At 48.5% G+C, this 23411-nt stretch overlaps 1 protein-coding gene and 1 non-coding gene across 3 annotated transcripts in view; one reads left to right on the top strand and one right to left on the bottom strand.

Moving 5' to 3' along the window:
- LOC144145473 (follistatin-related protein 5-like) overlaps nucleotides 1–23411 on the bottom strand; it is a 481029-nt gene that overhangs the window by 71218 nt on the left and 386400 nt on the right. The gene's annotated exons all lie outside the window — the stretch shown is intronic.
- Trnas-cga (transfer RNA serine (anticodon CGA)) lies at nucleotides 21357–21438 on the top strand. Its single transcript has one exon. It is a non-coding gene; the product is annotated as a tRNA-Ser (tRNA).

The raw sequence follows: 23411 nt of genomic DNA, 5'->3' as shown, positions 1-23411 counted from the left end.
ACGCGAGGTGACGTCATCACTCCGCGAGGTGTTTTAGTGCGACTGACGGATAACGCTCGGCTTAAACAGCTCTGCTGTTAACAAATTCTAAAGCTACAATCACCTCTTCGTGGCAATTGTGGTGTGCAGCGAGGTTCTATCGAGGTGCCACCACTAAGGCACCCGCGCGGGCCTACTCACTCCAGCCGCGGAGTGCATGCCTCTCCGACCCCTTTCTCCTGTTGCAGCGCTCAGGCACGCAAAACCGGTGAATGTACTATGAAAAGAACTTGCCCGCGCACAAGGTGGATCGGTTGGAGTTTCTGACCCATCGTGTAAGTACTGCTGTAATGCCCACGCTACGCTACCGCACGGAACCCAGTTGTCACGCGCACTAAACAGTCGTTAGTGCTCTATGAAAAACCGTCGAAGTCCGGAGAAAACAATATAATTAGTAACCAATAACTGACACTGCAGAATACACCGAGGACATTGCATAAAGTGTAAATCCCTCTTCCAATATATATATATATATATATATATATATATATATATATATATATATATATATATATATATATATATATATATATATATATATATATATATATATATATATATATATATATATATATATATATTTTAACATATCGAACTTGTAGCTGCTTTCCCGCTTCAATATTCCTGTAAAGGCAGAGCACGCTTTACAGGGGCACCAGCATTTACGATGTTTGTTCAGACGACCGAGAATATTCCAAGGCAGACGTTACATGAGTAAAAATCATATTAAACACAGTAACAAACATCACACAAACAGCTGTCCGCAGGGAATATCAGAAAAGCTAAGATTGTCTGGCAATGCAATCCCCCCCCCCTCCCCATGCAAAGCAAATCCGGCTATCTTCCCTACGCGCCCCAGAAGACGTAACTACAGTGTTGACGCGAGAATTTTAAGTAGTTAAATAACAAGACTATAAAGCAATGTTCGTATTTGAAAGAAAATGGCTGAACCTACAGTATGATTGGAGCGGCAAGTTTATTCTTTAAATGGGAAATGTCAGAGATAGTAAAATTAGATAAAATGGCAACGCTAATATCAGAATGGTGCATACCTAACGACTCACTCTAAGTAACCAATAAACAGAAGTAATAAGTAATAAAGTATAAATAGAAGTTTATTGTCATGATGCCTGAAGCACACGTAAAATCAAAGAAATTATCCGATTTGTTACATCAACATGTTTTAACATCAACAGGTTGCCGAGTTAGCGCAGTGGCAACGCACTCGGCTCGTGTTCTGGAGGCCCGGGTTGAAATCCCATGCTAAGCAATACGTGTTTTTATCTGTTTATTTTCGACGACGACGACGACGACGACGGCGGCCAATGTTCGCGTTTTATGAGAAAATAAAGCTTTCGTCTTGAAACCGGAGGAGCGGCGTATACTGTGTGCCATGAAGTGCTGGCCCCTGTGCTCGAACGTCATCTGCTAAAGCAGCGCCTTATGATTCCGGGGGTTACAGTGGGCTGCTCTAGGAGGCGCTGCAAGATTTTTCGTTCACAGTCAACGCCGCCGAACAAACCGGCCTCTATCTTAACGCTATACGTGTGAAATTCAGTGGTTTGGTGCAGCGATACTGCATCTTGGCTGTGAGGTGCACGTTAGCGGAGGGCTCCGGTTTCTGGGTTCCTTAGCGCACCCCGAAATCTCGAGACACGGGGGTTTTCATACTTTGCCTCCATGAGAAAAACGGCTGCCTGCGTCCGGATCGAACCGGCGGCCTTGTGTTCATCAGAACAACGTTAAGCCTTAGCCATTGAGCCACCCCGGAGGCAAACCACCTCATGGCGCTGAAATGGCCACTGGTCTTTTTGGGATGATGGGCTCTTTCATAATGTCACTCGAATAACGCCATCACTCGTCATTACAATGAAGAGTTTTACATAAAAAAAAAACTGTGATGGCAATGGAACCAGTTGTTCAGCGCCGTGTCACCGTTTGCGTCTTCGTGTGTCCTGGCCTATGTTGCGCTGCTGTAATACTGATACTTCGAAAGCATTGATTAGTAATTAAAAATACCATTGTAGAAAACGGTAAATAGAAGTTCGTGAAGATATAAACCCCGTGAAGCAGCACAGCTAGCACCAACAAGGCTTACACACGCTGTCAGGACGCTTGGCAGCGGAAATGAAGTCGTCAGCAATTTTTTATTTGTCATCTTTAAAAGCGGCGTTTTCTTTTATTTTCTGTTTTCACTGAAGCTTCCCTATCCTCCTTCTTTATTTGCAGAATAAGTACTTAACAAATGTTGATAAATGTCGCCCGCAAAGATTTCCTAGGTGACCGAAGCAACACCCAGGCAAGCAGGCAGAAGGAAGGAAGGAAGAAAGACTTTGTTGAATGCCTGCAACAGACACAGTGTGTACACTGCGTCCGGACGTAGCCACTCGTCGATCCCGACGTCATCCCTACTCGGACCACCCCTTCGCTACTCGCTACGGGGTTGGACGCCGCTGCCCCGTAAGGGAGGGCGTCGCCCCGCAGCTTTCGCTCCGGTGCTGCTTTTCGAGGGCCGCCAGGACCTGCTGGACGGCTGATAGCTGGGTGTCCTTGTCACAACTGCGCACTGCTTCTTGGATCCACGGCGGTAGGTCTGTCCTGGTTGCCGCCTCGTTAGGTCGCACTTCACAGTCCCACAGTAAGTCGGCGGTCGAGGCCCTAGCATTGTTACGCAACACACACGTGTCGTCGATCGACGCAGATAGCTCAGAAAATCTGAGGGCCACGAAAATCGCATTCTACCCACGGGCTCCGCGTTCTCGATATTCTTATACTAAGCTATCAGCAAAAGAAAAAAAAAGTTCAGCTGGGTGAGTTTCCCGCCCTTGCTTGGGGGGTGTTTCGCAAGAGGAGGAGGAGGCAGATGAGGAATGTACGTTTATTCCGAGCAAAACTGAAGATTGTGGAGCCGAATACAAAAAAAAAAAAGGGGGGGGGGGTGAAGGATCAGGTTGCTTTGCTCTATGCCTTTTGACATGTCACAACGTGCTCACCATTTAAGCAGAAAACCTACAATACTAGACTCACTTAGTTTCATGAGAATGTTGAGGAGGACGGGGCGGAGGCCAGAGTTTCCTATATAATCACCGCCTGCACAATACCAGATTCCCCCCGAAGAACGTGCCAATTTAGTACGGCATGCGCGTCGAAGGAGGCACAACGTCTCAGAGAGGACGGCAGCTCCCCTCCAGCCCGTTCCCCTGCGGTGCCCTTATAACCCCGCCTAAGTTTTCCGCTGGCATCAGAGTCGTCGTCATGAGGCGTAGGATGCACGGGCACGGCTCGTCACTATGGGGCTGCCAGGACAACATTGCTCCGGGTCCGAGCGCGCATTTGGGAAGCAGAAGCGGCCGCTCATTACCCGGAATTAGGCGCCCGGGCCCCGCGACCGGGAGGAGGGGGGAGGCCGGCCGTTAATCTTTCAGCGACGCGGTCGTCTCAGCAGCGAACGCGCTGACCGGGGAGGAAGGGGTGCTGCGTGAAGAAGGGCTAGCGCCTGACAAGGAACAAGCACCGAGTCGAGACGAACCGGAACACGTCTTGGGAGGGGAGAGCGCCGCGGAAGCGGGCCGCCGTGTCGCATCCACTTTGTGTACGCCACCGAGTTGGAGCCCAAAGCGCACGAGAGCCAACGCAGCCGATTTCTCGATGGGATGATATTGATGACGCCGGCAGTGCCCGCTCACGCTTGTGCGTGCGTGCGTGCGTGCGTGCGTGTGCGGGCACGATGCTTGCGAAGTGGGCGCAAACCAACCCCCTCTTCCTCCTCTCTGCTGTATTGCTGTCTGTCAATGCTTCGCTGGGCCCTTCTTTTCGAATCTCTCCTCTTTTCCCGCGTGCTCTTTTCGGTTCCAATACGTGCCGGTCGCTTGTTTTCTTTCAAGATAAAGACAAACACCCCGGGCCACCCTGTTTATACGAGGGTGCCGACGTATATATACAGAACCACGATTCTTCAACGGACCCTCTTCATAGAGAGCAGAAAAACGGCGGGCAGCATTTCTCGCCGCGCACTGTATGCTCTGTGCTCCACATTGTTTGCTTTTGCTACACTTTCGTGTAGGCTTGCCCCGGCAAGCACCGTGTTCGCAGAGCGCAGACGAATTGTTGTTTCGTCGACATGATCCATAGCCGAGCACCGAACAGGAAGAAGACGGCAACACTAGTTCCGAAGAAATGTGGGAGTGCTGCACTATACTGCAGCTCACGCTGCCGAGGACACAGGATAGGCTGGTCTATTTGCTCTTCCTCGCCATTCCGAGAGCAGAAAATAAAATCACGCGGGGATTTCTTTTTTCACCGGGAAGATGTAAGACGAGACGGTGAAGAGCATTGGGGCTGCCCACTAAGCGTCCTGAACGAAGTTCCCCAAGTAAAACAAAGGAGAAGCGGCCAAGCGAACTGCGAACCCTCCAGGATACCCTGCTCTTCTACTGGCGGTCTGTAATATTTATACAGAAGACGGAGTTCTTCTGCGGGTTATATTGGACCGGGCCTTGTTTCGCCATCATCTTCGAAGCGATGCCTACTCTTCAGGAGCAGTATGATCAACCTCTTTGCTGTCATCTTCGGCCGATTGGGTACAACTATTTCCGTGTGGGACGCGAAAGGGATCAGTAGGGCGATATGGCAAAGCGAACAATTTGTGCACAAAGTTTGATTCATATCGGCGAAATCACGGCGTCTACTGTGTATCTCGTCCTGTGACAAAAGCTCGTCCTGTGACAACAAAAGCCAGAACGAACACGTAATAATCACATGCGACCGATGAAGTCCTCGAAATTCACGAATTCTAAAAGCGGCGATGCCCATGCATGACAAACGTACGGGTATCTGGACGCGCAAGCAATTGTAGAATTTATGTTTATTTCTTGTTTCTTGGCACTTAATGTTTTACCCAACCAGCGCCAGGAGAAACTTGCCAAATGCTGAGCTGTTTTCGCAATCAGGGAAGCCGTGTTTGAAGTTTGTTTGTTTTTTTGCGTTGTCCTTACATGTTCACAAACAGTGGTATGCGAAAAGAACTCCCAATTCCATAAGCTTCAGTCGGAACCACTCCGAAAATACAAAGCTCAATAATAATGGCAAAACGAAGAAATATACATAAATGCGGCATCGGCATTTCGTCGAGTAGTTTTGGCGAAAGACGTTTCTGACATAATGCAAATTAAAATAATTGAGATGCCGGTATATGCTTCGTACCTACCACACTGTTTACACTTGGGACAGTGCGCAGGTGTTGAGAGCTGTATTCGACACCTTACACTCCACCCACTTGGAGAGCGCGGGGACTGCAGTTCATAAAATTTTGTCAAATACTTGTGGAAATAGGCCGACCGTTCTTTCAAACTCGTCGAAGCATATTCTTAAGAGTGCACTGATTGCTGAAGTTGCAAAAAATGGTGAAATGTAACCCGAAGGGTATTAGCAACATTTCTACGTCCAATAAAAAGCCGCACTGCTGCCAAAGAGCGGGCAAACAAGTGCCCGTAAATTATCTGCAGACATAGCATATGGGATGTCGAGCAATATTAACAAAAATTTATATCGGTGCCAGTCCTTCTGGAACTAAGGTGCTTCCTTATTTCTATTCAGCTACACCACCTCGGTGCGATCAACTCATAATGGTTCAAAAGCAGTTGCGCATAATGGAATTTTTCGAGACATTTAGGGAAAGCAGCCAGCTTCTACACAAAAACTCTGCTAGGAAGAGCGTAGCGCTGCCGAATAGAAAGGACAACACGTTAGGAAGGATTTGCTCGTATAGTGGGAGGTAGCAATTCCGAGGGTGTGGTTGTTGTATTGCTTCACGCTGAACTTCGGGGTTTTTTTCTTTTCATACCCTTTCCCAAGATAAACAATTCTCCTCAGATACTTCATTTTATTCAGCTTGTGTCCACCGTCTAGCTCGGCTTAATCTAACTACATAAATATGTTGGTAAGCAGCACGCTACGTAGATGCCCATTTTGGAAGCGCAGTTGACTAAGGACTATTTATTTATTTATTTATTTATTTATTTATTTATTTATTTATTTATTTACTTATTTACTTATTTACTTGCCTATTTATTTATTTATTTACTTATTTACTTATTCACTTGCTTATTTATTTATTTATTTATTTATTTATTTATTTATTTATTTATTTATTTATTTATTTATTTATTTATTTATTTATTTATCCTCAGGGCCCAGGGGCATTCAGACTGTTGATTCAGGCTCTACTAGATTTTAAACCCAATGAAGTATCATTCGACCATACCAAATGGTAAGTGACACTTTTACTTTATTGTTTGGATGTTTACACCCAAGTGCGTATGTTACGCAAGTTTGCGCTAGCTGTGCGCGTCAAACGTCCCGCGGCATTTGAACCTGGATTGAACTAATCCAGATCCGACCCTATAAGCCCAAAATGATGAGGAGTACTCCGATTTGCACATGCGCGAGCATTCTTGATTTGTTCATTTCAAACCATACAACGACACTAGTTTGCTGTAACCTTACTGTAAAAAAAGAAGCGCTAAAATTACGTACTGATCTTTGATAGTTTGACTTTTTCAACAGTGTTCAAAACAACGCTTGAGAAGTCCTCCCCGGATTACGTTTTCTGGCTGCGCAAACTGTTTCTGCTTAGTTTCAGATTACTTTGTCGCGGTCCTTGTTTATTTCTATCCTCACTTCCCCTTCGCTTACGTCTCATTGTGGAGAAACAGCATCGACTGGAAGGAGAAGATTAAAATCCGAATTTTCTGTCCATGTTTTTGCGGAGCAATAACGTGCGTGCGCGGTATGAGCCGAAGCTCTTACGAAAATAAAATCTGCGAAAACGCTGCCTCCAAACGCCAGAATTCCCTCCAAAGGCACCTCTAAATTTGCCCCGCGGGAGAGCATTTTACGAACGTAAAACACTGCTTTTATGAATTTTCAACCGCGATTCAAAAACTTCATTTTTGTCCGCTTCGCGCCCGTCAGACCGTTTAAGGAAGAAGTGCGGCATAGGCGCTGAACTGTGATGGATGCCCGCATTACGTATGCATAGACTAGCGGGAGGGCGTCGACCACCGTGAAAAGGAAAAAAAAGAAAGAAAAAGCTGGTACTACTTCTTTGAAGGCATAGCTAAATGCTAAGCACGAAAAAAAAACGAAATAGAAAACAGGGAATAAAGGAACTAAAGAACAGCCTGGAAGTCGCGTGAGTCTCGCCACGCTCTGGGTGGCATCAAATTAAACTGCGAGCTCGAGGGGACCAGAAGGGACGCTGCCATCAGGCAAATTGCATCGCAGCCACGGGGCAGCGTTTTTGTTTATGTCAAATCTGCGCAAGTTTTGACACCGGCACATTCGATAAGCCCGCGCTCGGCGTGATCTGCGTTTCGTCGAGAGGCTTGCCTCCCATTCATGCATTAGTTTCAAACATTTTTGTGTCCAAAGATGAAAAAAAAATGGATAAATGGGGTGGCGCCGAGGACGGTCCCGGTGACTGCCATATACACTGCGGCGAAATTAAGCCCGCAGTATTAGCGACCTTGCTGTAAATATTTTCTCCAGTTCATAGCTGGCGCAGAAGACGGCCTTCCTGAAAGTAGGTCAAGGAGCGGCCACAGTGTGGCTGCGTGACTGCGTACCAATCACTTTAGCCAAGTGGATATCGTCCGACTAAAGCGTATAGCGTCTAAGACAGTAAACCATAGGAGACCGTTGGGAGGAGTTGGGTTGCTGCGCGTGTTACTTATGAATCTCGCTGTTCTTACGGAACAGAATTTTATCCTAGAATATAAGGTGCGTTCAAATTTCCCCATTAGACGCCCAGGTTGCCGTCTTAGCGGATAGAATCAAACATGTTAAGCCACATTTCCTCTATGTGTTAACCCTGTTCTAATACTAGCAAAGGCGGCTAAGAAGACTGGTGCGCGAAGGCAGCATCGAAGTCGACAGCGAGGCAAACGACGCCAGCGTCACCTTTATGCATAATTATGTTGGCAAGAACAAACTTGTTTTGTGACTGAAATGCTCCGTGTAATTTGTAGTTTGCGCTCGTTATTTGGATTACTTTAACAGCAGGGCTGTTTAGGCCTACACAAATCCGTCCGGCGGAGACAGAAAACCCCGGGCGTGCATCGCGATGACCTCCTGGCGGCCGCCGGACACAACCTTCACGCAGTGGCTCTAGAAAAAAAAAAAAAAAAAAAACGTAACGCACGTGAGCGCGTGCCTCGCGGCTACCAGCCGGAGTCGTCCAGGCTTGCGCGTGGGCTTACGCCACATAAGGAGCTCCCGCCTTCGTCGTCGTCATCGTGTAGCGACCGCCGCGCCACGGGTCCGCCGCGCCGAAGACGATTACGACGAATGTGTAATCTGTCAAGCCATCCCTTTACAATCAACACGTGAAGACGGCAACCGGACCAGCTGATGAAGAAGTGGAGGTCAACCGATGCGAGGACGCGCTAGAAGAGGATTTGCACTACGCGGTTGTGCCATCGGAAGACGACGACGAAAGGGATGACAACGATTGCTACTGAATAAAGTACTGCACATACTCTAATGGCCCTTGCTTTACAGTGCTGTCCAAAACGGCATTGCACTGACGAGGTCCGGCTGCTCCCTCTCCCCTGGGATCCGCTGTCAGTGTGCAGAAAAGCTAGGTCGACACCCAGCTCAGCTGTTTCCCTAGCCTTGCACCACTAGTGTAAGCTGTGCCAATGTTTTTGGCTGTCTGGTGTTAATTATAACCGATTACGCGTCTTTCACGGAAATGCAGCTTGCATTAGCTAACATGTCTGCTGCAACATTTTTGTTTACTGTTGTTGCCGGTGCGCCGTTCCAATATTTGTTGCTTATTTACACTTCTGCTTAAACTGCTTCCCAAGCTGTATGCTGTGAGAAAATTGTAACTAACTGCTAATTTCTTCTAAGCAAGTAACACGGACGCCCTGGATACCGAACTTTGCAAACTAAGCCACCCCGGTCAACAGAAATGCAGGCCGTTTGGACTAGAGGGTGACAAGCCCCATAGCTTTCACTTATCCATTCTCGCTGGTATTAAGAATACCGAGAAAAGAGACTGTTGATCGAATCAACGCCGCGCAGCAAAGTGCAGTACCAAGGCAGACAGCTTTATTAAAGAACTTACAACCACCATTGCCAGTTGGATTGCGTCATGCCTCACACGAGCATAACGTCGTCTACGCAGGGAAATTTTAAGGTATACTAGCCGGCGATCCTTTTCCAGTTTCCCGTCGTACAAAACTGTAGCGAGGTAGGAGTTGCGCGGCTTTTCCATTAAATCAAAGGTATACATTGTCGTCCTTGTCCTTTTTAAAGAAAACATACCCGCAAATACAATGTGCTTTCAGTAGAGGCATTGGCCAAAGCTTGGTAAAGCAGACAATAGAAGATATTAGTTAAGTAAAGAAGAAACAATTATGCCACAGTTTCAATCAATCAATCAATCAATCAATCAATCAATCAATCAATCAATCAATCAATCAATCAATCAATCAATCAATCAATCAATCAATCAATCAATCAATCAATCAATCAATCAATGTAATGAAATAGCTTAATATTCACCTCAGCTCCCACCGAAAATTCGAGAACCCATGCATGATCGCATCCGCAATTATTCCGCATCCGCAAGTAAACCACACGGCCTGGATACAAACTAGCACTATCCCGCCTGCCAGGGACGTACCCAGAGGGGGGGCCCGGGGGTCCTGCCCCTCCCCCCCCCCTCCCGAAATTTTTTGGGCCATAACCCTCCTTCCCCGCGCCACCTCTCTTTTCCCCTCGCACACATTCTAAAGCGCCGCCATATGAATCCTGGGCTTGATAGCTATTTGAGGTGTGTTTTTTTTTCATATGAGCCAAATCCAGATAAGGAGAATTTGAGGCGAAAAAAAAAAACGAAAGTTTGGAACCGGACCTAAATGCAATGCTGACAAAACTATTAAATGACATGTTTTACATGTCAGCCAGGGGAAATCTATGACGACAAGTAATTAAGAATTATGCGGAGAATTTGAGCAATATTAGGATAAGTTCGGATTTGGCTCGTACTCAGTTGAAACAGACAAGTTGGTGCGGCATTCTCATGAAACGTTTATTGCAATTGACTTTCAAGAATGGTAAGGCAGAGTTTTAAGCAAAAAAGGCAATAAACATGCAACAGAGCTTCACGAACAGTAAAACTACACATGTCGAGCCAGCGAGTCCTCTTGGCAGCATTAGCAGCTCTTTCCGAATAGTTCCGTAGGGTACTTTTTTGGGCACGCCTGAAGACACTCATGAAGCTCTTCATGGCCTTGCCATAAATGTCCAAACCGCTTCACAAGAAAGCTGCTCATATCAACTTCTTCACCTTAATGAAGTGGCTCCTATCCACATAGAAGGAGGATTTGCCATGGCTTGTAAGCGGCAGCTAATTTGTTAGGTACGTAAATGGAAAATATGGAAGTAATAATAACAATAATAATAACCAGATTTTCTCCGTGAGGTATACGAGAAAGACGATATAAAATGATAGTGTCACATCTCTCAGTTTCATTTCGTTCACTTCGGTTCACGTTATTGTAGACGTGTGGCGACTGATCATTCGCCGATCTCCTCATTGCTCTCTAAACGCATGATAAACCAGCTCTCGAAAGCAAAAAAAAAAAGTGGATGAAAACACCCACAAAACAGCCCGAACAGTCACACCGAAAGCGAAATCCCGTTGGGCAAATGAATTTGCCTCATTTTGATCCGTGCCACAGCAGGGTCTGGCTCATTTTCCATACGAAGTAAGATCTGCGTACACGTTTGCAGGGCATTGTCTCAACTATTTTCTTGCCAAATTTTTTCTAGAGGAAAGTTGCCGGGATTTTCTTGGCAGTGCAGTTTTATCTGACTTAGTTTTGGTTTGTGGATGACGTTCATTTCGAAAAAAAAAAAGCCGTCTCATTTGGTAGTCAACGTGGGATTAAAAAAAACAGGCGAGGTTTGTTTGCTCCGTTTACACACAAGCCAGTACCGCTGTACACTGTCTTCGTGCTCTGCTGCCGGCCTGCCACTTGCCATTCGCTGCACCCCTTTTACCCTGTTCGTCTGCAGTCGGTGCTTGGGTCCTCTCAGACAGTAGCAACTTATCGCTTGTTTCGGCAGGGTGGCGGTTTCAGCGGCTCCGGTCGCATATGCTTTGGTGGGGAAGAAAACTTTTGGCTTTAAACATTTAACAAATCCCTCCGTCCTATAGCGCGCCGTGGTGTCGGCGGATACTGTAGCCCCTGCCTGGTGTTTGTGGCTCAACCGTTTCCTTTCCTGAGCCGAACCCCCAGCACGTTTTTCACTAGCTTCCGTGGAAATGTTGATTTTGCGTTTGTCGGTAAGAAGTCTGCTTGCCGCAGAGAACCCCGCTGTAGGGTTTCTCTACGGAATGCCTTCCAACGTCCGGCTCGCGCACGTGTGCAGCGTCTGCCGAACAAGCCAAGGCGACACAAGGGCTTGGAGCCGGATGGCGACGAGCGGAGTGGCGCGAGGGGATGCTTGACCCCATCGCCCGGCGACTCTAACGACTGTTACGCCCGCTTAGGGGAAAGTTACCGTGGGAGTACAAAACCCCTGTTTCACAGTCGGTGCGTCCGTCTGGACAAGAAGGATCGCTCACAAAGGAAGCGCAAGAACGTTACTAAGCCCGACGACGGCAGGGTGACAAAGTGAAGGTGCGCATCGCAGTTGCATGGCGGCAAGAGACACCGGCGCCATTCGTTCGGTCAACTAAAGCCAGTGACAGCGGCATTGTTGATTGACAGCCATTGTGGTTAATGGCTCCTATGCGCAACGGCGGGTTTACGGACCCTGAGCTGCATTCCTATGAACGGACCTCGAGAACACCGGGCTTGAGAGGGGAAGGGCAAGGAGTCAAGGTGGCCAATGGTCAACATGAGAGAGACGGGTGTGCAGCGGGTGGTTGGTGAAAATGAACCAGGGCCGGACATTTCGGCGGACACCAACCAGACTTTCGCCCGAGAGAAATTTAGGCTTCAACGTTGGACTGTGAACTGTTTCTTTGTATTAGAGAGGCTATAAAACCCCGAGTACATAGGATGAAAATACGAGGCGCATTAAACATAGCGTAGTCTCGCGATGTCGGAGTATCATCAAGGTGTCGGCAGATAGCAACGAATTTACTTCCCCAACGGGCCGAACGAGAGGACGGAGGAGAAGCTCATTCCCGCCTTGCATCCTGAACCGTTGCTATGGGCAAATACAGGAGGACAAGCCACACTGCGACGCCGAGGAAGCGACAAGGCTCATCCCTGGAAATTACAAGCTTCTTTACAAAATCTCCATAGGTAAGCGCTGACGCGCTAACGCTCGCCACCGTTATTTTATCTACATATATTGAAGTCCAGTGCGTCTCGATATTGCAATTTCCGAGGCCTGAATCGTTGGCGCTTTGAATGGCAGACCGTTAAATGTTGAACTCTGAGGGTGTTTTAGGGTAATAACACACGGAATTCGGCGTATGACATCTCCGATTTACATAGCATTTTGTTTTCTTCCTTCACAACTAGTAGTCAGAGGTTTTGTTTGGAGAAAAATATGGAAGCGCAAGAGTTTTGCAAGGGAGAGCTAAACTCTCGAGTACCTACATGCACTACTGTTTCTATGGGATGCTCCGGAATTATGCCTTAACCTTTGCAGAGGGAATGTATAGTTACTGTGCAGTACGCGTATTTATTCCTGCAAATATTTTAATTACTGCTGCTCTTTTTTTTTAATTTTGCAAACTTCGCGTAGGGATGTTTGACGAGCGCCGAAATCTCGAACCCACGAGTGTTTTTGCTTTTCGCCTCCATCACAAAAGCGGATACCCTTAATGTCATTTCTCTTTGCAGGTTTACGCGCTTTTATGGTAAACACTGGGTGTTCATCGTGTTTGTACTAGTAACGGCCGGTACCCCCGCCCTCTCCCCTACTTTTGCATAGAAAAATTACCTTGGGTTGCCCCCCCCCCCCCCCCCCCCCCTTTGAAAAAAAATCCTGGGTACGTGCCTGCCGCCTGCAGCAAGGAATGTCGGCCGTTTCATATTTTGAATTACCCTCGCGTCGGGCGAACGTGCGGGCCAGTGTTCACGCCGACACGAAATGCGACAGAGGTGTAGCAACCACGAGCTAGGCACTTGAACTGCGGCCATCACGCAATGTCTATTAGGCGGATTAGGACGTCCGCTCCGAAACCGCCGCAGAAACGGTAAAGAGACAGTGCTGGAGTGTGTGAAGGGGGTCCGAGGGGCGGGTGGGGATTGTCGTCCCTATCTTCCAGAATCCCCGCGCGGGCGTCCTTATCACTTGTTAGCAAAGCCGGCGGCCAGCGCGAATAATAAAGCGAGCACGCGTGACGCTGCGCAGCGTTGGTTGCGTGGCGCGTCGGTTGGTGGCCAGGCAACGGCGCCCACCGCGGCTGCGCCTTCGGAGCGTTTTCATTAGGGCGCGCCGCCGACTGGTGTCCGTGCGGCACTGGCGGGTTCATTAGTCCGTCGCGTGCGCGGCCGCTCGGCGGGAAGCGACCGTTCCCCGTGCACTACTGTATCGCTCTCGGCCAGTGCCGGTCCCGTTTCGTACATCGACGGATTCCTTTGAATGATTAATTTTGCACTTGGTTCCGGGCTCCCGTGGCCTCCTCCCTGTGTGCACATCGGGACTAATTGCTTCGCCCCGTTTCCTCTTTCCAGTGCCCGTCCTTGTTCCCTCGGGGATTCGGGTAATTACGGCTAAAAATCATTCTAGCGTTTACTACGGCCCATTATGTTTCGAGTTGATCGAGAGAATGGGACAGGAAGAGGGACAAAAGCGGCTTGAAGATGAGCGATGCGCCGTGTGGGGCTGTCTGTCACGCTTCGTCATCTAATTATTCTTACCTCTCCTTGTCAAGTTCTGTCTCCCTCCTTTTTTTTTTAACCATTTTTGCGCTTGGACGACAGCAGAACTGGCGCGCGAAAAATCTCGAACTCGAAGCCCGGCAACGAACAGTGGTCCCCAATGTATTAAACTAGTCAGGTTTTCTCGATGAAATAAAAGCTGTAGGAATGAGTTACTTGCGGAAAAAAAAAGGTGAAAGAAAGGAGCCCACATTTTTGCAATACGGCAAGATGCGCTTGTATACTGCTATTAGCTGTGCACGATGAGACGCCGTATGTAGAATGCACGCCATTTTTCTGGGAGCGTACGCACGCAAATAAATAAGCACGAACACCCACACGCACACGCGCCCGAGCACACACCGGGTCATTGTATAACCTAGAGTTGGGATTTTTTCTCGCGTATATGATTTTTATGAATTTGTGCGGTGAACATACTGTGAGAAATTTTCGGGTGACAAAGGGGCTAATAATAAATATGCACAGAACCTGTGAGTGCTGGTGTGATATCTTTCGGTGAAAATTGGTAAAAGAAATGATAGATGCAGTCCAGAAATTTAAAAAAGAGCGCGCGCGCGCGTTCTAATCCTCTTGAGGGCAAGTCTAAAGGTGAAATGTTGAAAGTTGATTCGCTTATAAAAGGAGAATTACGTTTATGCGTGAGAAGTCCTGCTGAATTGAAATGAAAGAAAAGAGAAACGCCATAACTAACTTATCTAGCTCTCACGAAAAACACAATTAAACGTGAGGGAAAACAGCCTTAAAATTTACGCAGCAACAAAACGAGCCATTCAGCTAAAGAGCTCCAGAATAGACTAATTTTTTATTTATTTGTGCATATCCTAAACCAACTGAAAATAGCGCGCATTTTGCGTACTTCGGGATAAACTTCCTATTTTTAGGGGAAGAAGAGAATTCTTCGGAAGTAGAACAACGGCATCTAAAAAGATGTGCAGTTACCGATAACAAACGCGCTGGATTTCGGACACCCGGTCCCAACTTCAAACATAGCCCGCCTCTAGAACTTCTCCACTAGCTGTAGAAACCGGACGGCGGGCGAAGCGTGGACACGTGGCCCTAAGTACCAGTTTGCAGCCCAACCACGTTCTCGGCGCACGAGCTCAGCAGTCGACTGAAGGAGCGAAGTTCCGCTAGGCGTTGCGCGTTCACGCGCCTCGAAACTTTTAACTGCCGAATCCATCTAACGCTAAGTGCGCTCCGTCGCACTCGTGAAACTCGTTTCGACCGCGACCCACACTCGACCCCCCTTTACCGGGTTGAAAATGCCGGCGAATACGCCTTGCGCTGTTATTCTTCTTCTTTTGTCAAACAAGTACAATTGAAGCCGGCCGAAATGTGTAACAGTAGAACCCCTTCAGAGAGGCGCATTGAAATCTAGTTATTTTGATGGCATTGTTAAGTAGCTATATAAGACTACAGCCGGAAACACCGGCTATATATTAAACCTAAATATCAGACATCGTTATGCACTCATCACTGGAAGACGGCTTTTCAAAAATACACACTCTACCAGCAGATCATCCTTCGTTTCGTGCACGGCTGACCATATGTTGTAGAAATGTCTTCCTGTTCAAACGTGGCAGTTGATGAGCTAAAAGGAAGTCCTGCTCTTTCTCGGACACCCCCGAGCCCATGCACACACCCTAAACACACACGCACGCACGCGCATACGCGTACGCACTGTTTTCTTTTGCTGGCAATTCAACCCGTGCCACTGCAACCTCCGAAAAGGTAACCGGCTCGATATTACTATATTAGTACTCGCAGCTTACAGGTTTTGTTTTCAATTTTATTGTGCGTGTCTTAGCGTTAATGCAACGTAACAGGACTTGCGTTTGGCGGCGACATGCTATTCGAGACTCTTCACTCAATGAACCTGGTAACGCTGTTGCGTTATAACAGTGCGCGAAAGTAAACGTACCAAAAATGCGACGTGCGTTGTTTTCGAAATATTCTAGTGAGCTGTATTCTGAATGAAGTAGCATGCCTACTTGACTCCAGTGGCGCATAGGAGCCGATGCGAACAAAAAGAAATCGTAGCTAATTCGTCTTTCACAGGCAAAGAACATAGGATATGACAACAGATGAAGCGTGTTTTATGCACACCCAAACGCTGCCCACATTCTATATCAATGCGCTCCAGGCTAACGGGAAGGTCACGCCGGGGTGCCCCTAGGGCAAGATTGCCACTTGTCACATGGAAGTGTTTCTTGCGGGAAGAACATCTCTCAAGACGAGAAAGGTGAGCACGTCGAAGCAGATTGGCTCCGAATTTCTGCGGCCGCCCCTCTCCCACCAAGAAAGGCGGAGTACAACTCCAGCCCAGGCCACGAAACTGACAGACCGTTACCCCCCTCAAACCTTATGGATGGAAGCAAGTTCGTTTGAGGTCTGTCGCATTGTATGTCTGTGAGAGGCGTGCGTACGTGCGCAAATACAACGCATGTCGTATATTTGGTACCTGCTCCATCGCGCCCCATTTTAATGCAGCAGCGTTACTGGGCTCATTGAGCGATATTTGTGGGCTCTAGCCGTCCGCACGTGCATGGTTATCAGCCGTGCTAATCGCGCGTCCGCGGAAAGACGTCATCACCGCCAATCGGAAACGACGACTTCGGCATCCAGAAGCGAGATCCCGGCCGCCTGAAGCTAAAATCTAGGGCAACGACAGCCGAAGCGTGGAAAGAAGAGAGGACAATGATGCTACGGCGGAGAAGAAATAGATGAAACGTTATTACCGGAAGCGCTGCACCTACCTAGTGAAGTTTGTTCTCCCCCGCCGGTACTCCCGCCGATGAGTCATTCTTTTCGTGTGCAGCGGTGTATAGGCACGTCTAACTGATTTTTTTTTCAACCGAGCAGCAGCGCCTGTTTACACATCATGCGGGTGTGGGGCGCACTTACGTGTGGTCCTCGCAAAACATTGGCACTGGGTGCCGGCCAACTGGGAAATAAATGGGCAATAACTGGGAAATAAGTGTCGTTTCCTAAGCTGGCCCTTGCGCTTCGAAAGAGGGGCGGTAAATGCAGAAGGTCTGTTCCAAAACGCTTCCACCCGCCGCGGTGGCTCAGTGGCTGAGGTGTTGTGCTGCTGAGCTCAAGGACCCGGGTTCGATTCCCGGCCACGGCGGCCGCTTTTCTGATGGAGGTGAAAGGCAAAAACGACCGTGTGTTACGATTTTGGCGCACGATAAAGATCCTCAGGTGGTCGATATTAATCCGGAGCCTTCCACTACGGCGTGCCCCATCGCCTGTGTAGCGTAGGCGCGTTAAACCTCATAATAAATAAATAAATCGTATCAATCAAAACGCTTCCTCTGTGACGAAGTCACGCCATCGCGTCTCACATTTTAAGGCATAAACCTAGTTGTCCAGGCCAACTTTTTTTTTTATTCCATGTCCATGGTTGAAAAATAATGGCGTTTGATCATGGCGACGTGATGCGTATGGACAGCGTCATCTGCTGTGCCAATTGTTGATATTGCGTCGCGCCCTCATATGGCATTGTGTTGATAGTGCACCTTGGTTTTACTTACTAAAATGGTGATATTGCATGATAGTACGTCTTTATCGAAAGAGTAGGACAAGTGATATGGATGGATCGCCCTTTTAGCCGCTGGCTTTCTGTTGGCTCATGCACCCTTTTGCTAACCATTTTTCAAATGTGCTTATATAAAGCAGCTTCGATGTTGATGCGCTAGGCCACAATATCATGCCAGTAATGTAAGTTTGGGTTTTTATATAGCCCGACTGCTCCCGGCATTTTTTTCGAAGTGTGCTGCAGTGATCGCTCATGACATTTTTTACTGTATTCAGCGCCCATAAGAATACAGCCTTCCCCACACCGACTTCATGGGTGCGTTTTGCCGCGTCACGCGTGTATGCACGGTGAAGCATGCTTGAAGGTGTTTTGGCCAAGTCAACACGAAACCTGGACAGCCTGCCTAGTACTGCTAGCGTTGTAAAATATCGCGATACGTATTCAGAAACGGCCTCAAATTCCAGTAGACCCCACGGAACTTCCCTCGTCAAAGTCAGACGCTCCTATCCTTTCGAAAGCGCAAACAGACCGACGCAGGTGCTCACGTCAAAGCATCGGTCTGAAGCGTGCGCTGATATCGGCGATCGTTTGCAAAGCGGCTCAACCGGCCAAACGAAGCGTCACGTTAACGAAGCACGACGTTCAACGCGATGGGGTACAGTTGGCACCGGGTGTGCCCACCATCGCTGCTCGGGGTGCAGGTACAGTGCGTACCCGAGCGAGGAGCCGTCGGTGCGAGGCTCGTAGCCAGCGCTCGAGCCGGGGCGTTCGTTTCTCGCGCTCGATTTAGGGGAGGGCCGAGATTTAATCGCTCGCAGAGCCCCGGCCCGGCGCGCGCATCGCTCACCATGGCCTACCCCGTGCAAAGCTAATGGGCGAGGAATAACGAGCGAAACCAAGGGCCACGCGATAGCGAGGAGAGCCCGGGTCGCTGCACACTCGGCATTAGAACGGGCGCCGCAAAACTGGGCGTTTCGAACCTGCTGCGTTGTAACGAAGTGATGGTCGGCCCGGGCGCTACACTGAACTCTACCAACGCCGAAATGGGATTGCATGGCGGCACGTATCCCCTAACCCAATAGAGGAGGCAGCCCCCGTGGTAGCTTGCGATGGGGCTTGCTTCCCTTTCCCTGGATCAACAAACGGAACAAATGGCCGGCTGACGCCGCGCGGACCGAGAATGCACCCCCGAAACGCACGCGCCCCTGAGCGGCCGGCGCTTTTGTTTCGAGCGGGGGGTGGACGAAGTAGAAAAGATAAGGGGGAGAGCGGATGATTAGCCGAGAGAGCGAGCGAACGAATGGGCTCACACCGGGCGGCCTTTTGTTCGCTCTTTTGTCTCTGAATGAGTCGTCGTCTTCGCCCCGCCGACCGAGTGAAACGAATGCTCCGCTGTTGCAAACAAGCTGGGCACGTACACGCGGTGACAGCAGCGGCCGTTTACCCGCCGAGAGAAACTAAGAAAAACAAAGAGAGAGAGACAAACAATACGAGAAATAGACCCCGGAAAGGGCAACGAGCAATAAGAGGGAATGAAATACTCGGAAAAGGAAACAAGCTGGCAATTTGGGTGGGCACAAAATTCTGCCGCTCATTTCTGGGAACAGAGTGGCCGCGCGAGGTGTCACGTACCGCGGCAGCTGCACTTGCCGTGCACGTCGGGTCTGGCGACAGGTGAAGGGAACGTGGACTGTCGTCATTGGGAAATATCAGATGAAAGCACGGCACGCCCGCCGGTGGAACAGCAGCGGAAAGAGCACTTTGTTGCTTTCAGGTGGTAGCGACAACAATGGCGAGGCAAACACGCCGCTTTTACCGCTATTCGCCAGCTAGTACGCGCTGCTCGCCAGCGTGCCGTCTCGTTTTATGGATAATTCGAGATTTTTGTGCCTGTTGCACTTTTTCGCTACTTTCCCTCATCTATGAGAGCAATTAGAACGGGAGAAAAAAAAACGAGATTTCTGAAGGAGAAAATTCGTATTTCGCAGCTTTTCATCTTAAAAGGTTTTGTTTTTACTCAAAGTGGAATTTTATGACGAGCACACAAACTAAGATACGATACCTAGCCGCTTCAACGACTTTTTACGGGATACTTTCTTCAGATAGCTAATACCACTCGTCAAGCAGCTCGATAAAATTTCGACGGAATACTTTCTTCAGAAGGCTATTACCACTCGTACACGCCAAATGTGGCCATATTATTTAAAATTTCAGCTATATCCGCCGTGGTTGCTCCGCCAATGGATAAACCGTTGTGCTGGAGGGAATGAGGTCGGGGGTCTAATTCCGGTGGCGGCTGTTCCGCTCATGGCGGCAAGGAAAAAAACAACAAGGTTTTTTCCTCGTTGGTTTTCAGAGGCTCGTGAAGCAGCATAACTCCCAAAACATACCTAAACAAACTTTTTTGGTGCCTGAGATGCTGTGTGGAATAGCGACGAAGAGACTTCACGGAATACGTACGTATGTGCGTACGTAAATCCGGACGTATGAGCAAACGGTTCGCTGGAGCCAGGCACTATAATGACATTATGTTGCAAAATGCGCGTGTGTAGGAACTTTTGACGCAGGTCAAACGGTCACAAGGGGGCCTAATAATTTGTGGGCCTCCACTACCGCCCAGGTGTGAAGTTGCTTTTCTGGACAACACGTGACGATACCAGCACGCCAATTGATTCTCATAGTTTTCGTTATGCTTCGCGCGCAACACTGCGTGTTCTTTCTTCGTCTGAGCAAAATATTCACTTGTCTGATATGTGGGTCTGATATGTGTCGACAATCTCGACACACGGGCGTTTTCGCTTTTCGCCTCAATCTGAAAGCGGCCGCCGCGGCCGGTAATCGAACCCGCGTCCTTGGGACCAGCAGCACAACGCCTCAGCCACTGCGCCACCGCGGCGGGTAAATATTCGCTCGTCAGTCAGAACACCTCCTGCGCAGTCTCTCCTCTTTGTCTTTTCTTCTACGCTGTTTAAATATGACCCGTGGTGGCTACTTTTCAGATTGAGGCGAAAAGCGAAAACGCGCGTGTCTCGAGATTTCGGCGCACGTTAAAGATCCCCAGGTGGTTTAAATTAATCGGAGCCCTCCACTACGGCGTGCCTCATATCCCAGGTGTAGTTTCGGCGCAGTAAACGCCACAATCAATCAAAGTTTAAATATGAATTACAACCCACTGCACAAATTTCTACTTTGCTGCTGATGTAACGTTAGGCCTAACCTTCAATGTTTAAGATCCACGTTAGTAAACTTCAATCTGAGCTTTACTACATGCCAAGAATTGTAAATATTCACTCTATGTCGAGCTGCGGGTACCGGTTGACGACGTTAGACCTCAAAGCGTGACATTAGGACTAATGTAGGGACGTCGCATGCATGCCTGCGTCGCTTCCTCCCTCTGCTGTGCATCAATCTTTGCGCGGGCCACGTGGTTACGTCGAGCTCCGGGCATAGGTTGACGGCGTTAGACTTCAAGGGCCACCGCATACCACGTCCCCCTCCAGCTGCTGCTCCAGCAGTTCGGATAGTTATAGTTCTGCTTCAGCGCATCGACCTTTGCGCGCCTGATTTATACGCCGGAAATTATGGGAGGCTTCACTAAGTGACCGATTTCCTACATCCACGAAATCGGCCGACGTAGGCTGATAGTGCTTTCGCACGAAAACTGAGCCTGTGTCATACATGTTACAAATGCCGTCAAAGTTATGCTCTGGTAAGCGCTTTCATTCTCAAACATTACTTTCATCTCCTACGCTGCAGTGCGTTTATACCACTTTCTTCCGTACGCCTACACGCCGGTTTAAATTGCATTTTCATTATTCAGCCTTCCCTACACATTCCGACACACCCTCGCCGGTCTCGCAGTCGTGGCCGAGTGGTTAAGGCGATGGACTCGAAATCCATTGGGGTCTCCCCGCACAGGTTCGAATCCTGTCGGCTGCGCATTTCTTTTTCTTTAAAACTGGTATGACTTGTTTATTTTGGTATGTCGCGACTTTGTTTCGCCAATTCAAAAGTGCAACCTGTCGATCTTTTCACACTTCTATGTTATCTTGTCGCTATTTGCGCCTTGTTCTACGCCCGTCTACCTAATGGACTACCTTCTCTTGTCTGATCTCCATAACGATGCAGTGTAATTCAAACCCATAGATTTTTGTGCCTACACTTTAACGAAACATCGCCTGTTAGCCTGGTAGCCTGGGAAGTTTTACCGCTGACCAAGTTAAAAATGATATAGTTAAGGATGACAGTTGGGCTTCTTGATTTTGACTTGAATACATATTACCAGTGAAAACAAGACACGGACGAAGAAAGATGCACAGCGGATGATCGTCCTGTGTGCAACTTTTTTCGTCCGTGTCTCGTTTTCGCTGGTAATGTGTATTCAAGTTAAAAACGAATGACGCACCCAAAACCCCAGAGCTGCCTTTTCCCCACTATTTCCGAATTCGCCTTTAGTATGAGTATAAGGTATTGCCATGTGGCGTCAATACCTAATGTTAATCGCGATTGTAATTGTCCCTGTAATTTGTTTGCACAAATGAGGTCTGCACACAGTGGCACACTGCAGGCAGAGAAGAGTGCTAAAAAACCTGGGTATGAGCCTTGTATCACGCCTGCCATCTAGCTCAGGAACAGTAAGGGGAGACACTACGAGTAATCACAAGGATGAGACAGTATAGGTGGAGAAAGTGGAAGGGGAAAGTGGATGAGATGGGAAGGGTGAGGGGGAAGTGCGAAAGGACGTAATGCCGTAACAGGTAACGCCGGTTACACTCATGACTACAACTACGAGGAAACAGTAAAGAAAAAAAATAGAGGGGAGGGGTCGGCTGTGATCTTGTATTGCCTGCGGTAATGCATTCTTGAAGGAGAGGGCGATGGGTAGGAACCATACTTCTGCATCCTCCAGTGCACAAGGCGCCAACATGGTCACGGCATGAATTGTTCGGCAATAACAACCAAAAAACAAAACGATAAAAAATCCGAGAATTCCTAAGAGATGCTTATGGGTTGCGAATACGAAAGCGTGAATGCCCGCGTCATTCGTTACGCAAGCGAGTTACAAACTGAAAAACGCGCGAGGCCCCCCCGAATAAGGTTTCATCGGCCGAGGTAGTCTAATAGTGCTGACCCACTAAAAGGTCTGAATTCGCCTGCGGTTACAAAGTGTGGGTTGTTGCGAGATGATGAGAAGTGGACAAACAACAAACTCACTGCTCCTCGTGTTACCACCTACGATAGATGCAATGTCGAAAGAAGATGGGCCCCCCTTTTTATACGGAACTGCTCGCCTGAGCCACGCCTGAGCACGCGGCCAAGCTTTCGCACTTCCCGAGGTTGCGGGCTGCCGTGTTAAAACGAATCCATCATAAAAAAAGAGTTGACACATGGAGAGCCCCGAGTTCTTCTTCTGTGCTGCTTTGCAATTTCGCTGCCGAATAGCTTCCAAGTGAGTAGGGCGTTCAGCAGGTGCTTCGGCAGCACTACTCCTCCCTGTACTTCTGCCTGGTGACGCTGTCGGTCCGCTGGTTCCGTGGCAGCCAGTTTTGGTGGCGCGACAACCATTTAGCTGGCGACCCCGTCGACGTCGTCTCCATTGCTGCGCAGCCGCCTGGGCCTCGACAGGCAAGAAGCAAATACGGGCGCAGCGACGAAGCATGCATGGGGCTTTACTCCTCTACCACACGCACCGCTAATGACTCGCGAGGCGAGCAAACGGCGTCACCTCCGGCGACAAATTTAGAAATAAAAGCATCGAGAGCCGCGTTTAGATCCTTAGAATGGCTTTCACCGCTGAACTTGGCCGCTGTATTACTGAACTCAGTGGGGAAGAACACGAGTGCATTTGGTAACACCATACAATTTTATAATAGTGTTCGATGTATTTGCGCATTCGCAACCTAAGAATTTCG

The sequence above is a fragment of the Haemaphysalis longicornis genome, unplaced genomic scaffold (genome assembly GCF_048455015.1).
Source record: "Haemaphysalis longicornis isolate Haplotype H1 unplaced genomic scaffold, Haemaphysalis longicornis Haplotype H1 scaffold_1, whole genome shotgun sequence".
NCBI lineage: Eukaryota > Metazoa > Arthropoda > Arachnida > Ixodida > Ixodidae > Haemaphysalis > Haemaphysalis longicornis.
Note: the sequence above shows the minus strand (reverse complement) of the source record. Positions and strands in the feature narration are given on the sequence as shown.